The sequence below is a fragment of the Mastomys coucha genome, unplaced genomic scaffold (assembly GCF_008632895.1).
Source record: "Mastomys coucha isolate ucsf_1 unplaced genomic scaffold, UCSF_Mcou_1 pScaffold21, whole genome shotgun sequence".
Lineage (NCBI taxonomy): Eukaryota > Metazoa > Chordata > Mammalia > Rodentia > Muridae > Mastomys > Mastomys coucha.
The window spans coordinates 97321553-97325341 of NW_022196904.1; the positions used below are offsets into that span (position 1 = coordinate 97321553).

At 37.8% G+C, this 3789-nt stretch overlaps 1 long non-coding RNA gene across 1 annotated transcript; it reads left to right on the forward strand.

Annotated features, from left to right (window-relative positions):
• The first annotated feature begins 297 nt into the window (after positions 1–297).
• Positions 298–1995, forward strand: LOC116100844. Its single transcript, XR_004122693.1, has 2 exons — positions 298–350; positions 1710–1995. It is a non-coding gene; the product is annotated as an uncharacterized LOC116100844 (long non-coding RNA).
• Positions 1996–3789: the final 1794 nt, after the last annotated feature.

Genomic DNA, 3789 nt, shown 5'->3' on the forward strand with positions numbered 1-3789 from the left:
GAGAGAGAGAGAGCATCTTAGGTAAGAGGAGAAAGAAGATGGCTGCGGGCTGTGGATTCACATGGCATTTACCAGCTACAAGTAGTTATTTCACAAGGTTAGAAATATTGGGATAAACCTTTTATGATTATCAATTGGCTCTGAAATTATTGTATTGGCATCTTGTAAATTGTGATATTGATACATAAATCTGATTGGTTAATTAAGCTTTACAGAAATGGATGCTCACAGCCATCTAATGGACTGAGCACAGAGTCACCAATGAAGGAGCTAGAGAAAGGACCTAAGGAGTTTGCAGTCCCACAGGAGGAACAACAATATGAACTAACCAGTACCCCCAGAGCTCCCAGGTACTAAACCACCAACCAAAGAGTATTCATAGTGGGACTCATGGCTTCAGCTGCATATGTAGCCTAGTCGGTCATCAATGGGAGGAGAGGCCCTTGGTCCTGTGAAGGCTCTATGCCCCAGTGTAGGGGAATGCCAGGGCCAGGAAGCAGGAGGGATAGGTTGGTGAGCAGGGGGAGGGAGGAGGGAATAGGGGGTATTTTGTAGGGGAAAGCAGGAAAGGGGAGAACATTTGAAATATAAATAAATAATCCAATTTTAAAAAAAAAGTCTTGATTCTACCGGGTAATTAGGTGTTGAGATGACTGACCTTGGGGTACAATGGGGTGTTGGATGGTAGCAAGAGGAACTCGGGTGGTGGGCCCCCCACAGGAGAGATGGCCTGGCAGGAGCCCTGTGGTCCAGGGTGGTTGGAGAGTTGGCAGGCTGGCAGAAGTGCAGAGAGGCGGTTTCCTTTTTTAAAAAAATATTTCCTGCAATAGTTGGCAAATCAATATGCTGGGTGGGCACTAGAAATTTAAGATTATTCGCCTGAGAATTAGAATTTTGTTTTATTTTATTTTAATTTTTTATTTTGTTAAGTGAATAACTGGATAGTGCTAAAAATGAGTCACATGTACTCTGGGGGGTGGGAATTGAAACAAAGAGACTGCTAGCAGTGCTGAGAACCCCTGCTGTGGGAAATTACAGGTTGCTCTGAGTTAGGAGAAGAATGGAATTTGCCTACCTCTTAGGGCAGAGGAATTAATTTGTAAATTTAAAATTAGGATTACTTACTTTTAGGATAGAATTATATTCAAATTCTGTCTGAACCACATGGGAAAACTTGCCTGTGATTTGGGACTAGATAGGGGGAATTAGTCACTAACTCCAGAGTAGAGAGTGCAGTGATAATCATTGCCTGCTTTGAACAGGTTTAATTATCAATGTCTGTGGCTCCAGGTAGAGAGTTCAACAGACAGATATCATACAGATATTAATAAAAGATAGGAAAGGCCTAAATATAGGTACATACAGTATCTTAATTTACTTCATTTTTTCAGATTGTTTTGATTTTCAAAATGGGTGTGATTTTGAGTTTTATGGTTCTTTTATTCCTCTGGGAGAGAGGTCTAAATAAAGGTCTGATTACTGGCTCAAGGATATGCTGATTTGGGGAAAAGGTTTTGTCTTTGTGTTTTTGGAAAAGGTGATTAAACTATTTACACTTTCTAGAGTTATATGGATCAGATATAATGAAAGGACATCTCCAGAAGACTAGATTCCAAAGACTCAAACAAAAAATATACCTTGATGATACTAAAATTTTGTTTTGAGATTTATGTTACAGAATATAAAGCCTTGGTTAATTTCCTCGTCAGATATGTTGAACTGACCTGCATGAACTCCTGAAATCCTGGACCTTCAGCCAGAACCAGTGAAGACACAGACATCAGAGACTAATCAACCCTATTTTCCCTACCCTTCCCCCCTTCATAATATCTCAACACTCAGATTCAGCTTGAAGAAGTTATGAAGAGTCATCGACCCACTTCCCTGGTCTTTGAGGCTGGAGAGGTTTATTAATAGATTGTCTTTCTAGGGAATGTATAAACTGTAATATTGGATCATGGAGGAACAGCTCGAATAGAGTATATATCCATATCATTTGGTAGAAGTTTTTAATTTTTACTAAGCTAAAGTCATCATTTCTTAACAATTTATTTTAATACAAAATCAAAGGTTTCATTGTTATAAATTTCTTCTATTGATGCAAAATTTTGTAAGTACAAGGATTAGACTCAATCCTTCTATAACTGTTATTTTAATCGAATCTGAGATCTTTAAACCTGTGAGTTTAGGGCCAAATAGCAAATTCATGGCTCTGAGTTTATGGTTAGGGTATTTTCAATATTTTAATTAGAAATAGCTGAGAGTAGTTAACAGAAGGATAGTTGGCTTTCAAAAATGTCAGAAATTCACAGAATGTGACATTTAATGTTATTTATTCACTTGTTGTTGAGACTAGTCTCTTCCTGACAGTGTTCCCTGTCTTGGATTCAGAGAAGAAGATGAGCATCTATGAGTTACTCAAGTTGTGGTGAGTCAGCAACTAGGCAGGAATTGCCTCATTTCATCTACAGACATAATACTGTTCAAAGAAAGGACACAATTACAGGTTTAGAACAGTTTGCTTCTGCTGAGACAGAATAGGATAGTCCTTAATATTCTGCTTCTCTAAGGTCTGTCAGATGATCCTGGCCAAAAGGCTGAAGACTGATGCTCCAATGTTTTGAAGTATAAGGACTGTCTAGGTGATCAGCAGTCTCTATAAATTGGCTAAGTTTTGGAAGCTGTGTTAGGCATCATATATATTTTCAGTTAATATCAGTCATTCTTGGATTTCTGATGGGATTGAAGACTCAGTCTCATAGCCAATCCAGGTTATTTACTTTGAAAGGAACAGATTTGAAAGGATGGTTTTCAGATGGCATTCAATCTAAAGCCAAGACAGTCAGATGCAGAACTATAGTCTTTTAAGTTAGGATAGAAGACAGTGTTCAATTTTATTGGCAAAAATATTTGACTGGGTGTGTGGTCTATCTCATACCATATAAATTACAAAATGGTAATAGCTGTGTTCAATTTATATTTTGAGAGAAAGGTTTTTTTATTTAATTAAACAGAAAGGGTGATATGTCGTAGGATTTTCCCTGTCAAATTACATTAGTACAGAGGAGGTCTGTGATTGGACAGGGAAAATGGAAGCAGAACTAAGAGTTGCAAAGATAGAGAGAAAGAGAAAGCATGCCTCAGGGGAGAGGAGAAGGAAGATGGCTGTGATCATGGAACCATGTGGCATTTCCCATCCATAAATAGTTATGATTTCACAAGGTTAGAAATATTAGGACAAAGTTTTATCATTATTGATTGGCTCTGAAATTATTGTATTGGTATCTTGTAAATTGTGATATTATTGATACATAAATCTGATTGGTTAATTAAGCTTTTAGAGTCTTGATTCTACTGGATAATTAGGTGTTGAGATGACTGGCCATGGGGTGCACGGTAGCAAGAAATAAAAAAAAAAAGCCAGGCAGTGGCTCCATTCTTAGGAGGCAGAGGCAGGCAGATTTCTGAGTTTGAGGCCAGCCTCATCTACAGAGTGAGTTCCAGGACAACCAGGGCTATACAGAGAAACCCTGTCTCAGAAAGAAAGGAAGGAAGGAAAAAAGAAAGAAGGAAAGAAGGAAAGAAAGAAAGAAAGAAAGAAAGAAAGAAAGAAAGAAAGAAAGGAAGGAAGGAAGAAAAGAAAAAAAGAGAAAAGAAAAGAAAAGGAAAGAAAAGAAAGGAAAAGAAAAGAAAAGAAAAGGAAATCCTGAGTGAGGTAACCGAGTCCCAAAATGACAGGAATGATATGTACTTACTTATAAGTGGATATTAGCCATAAAATACAGGTAC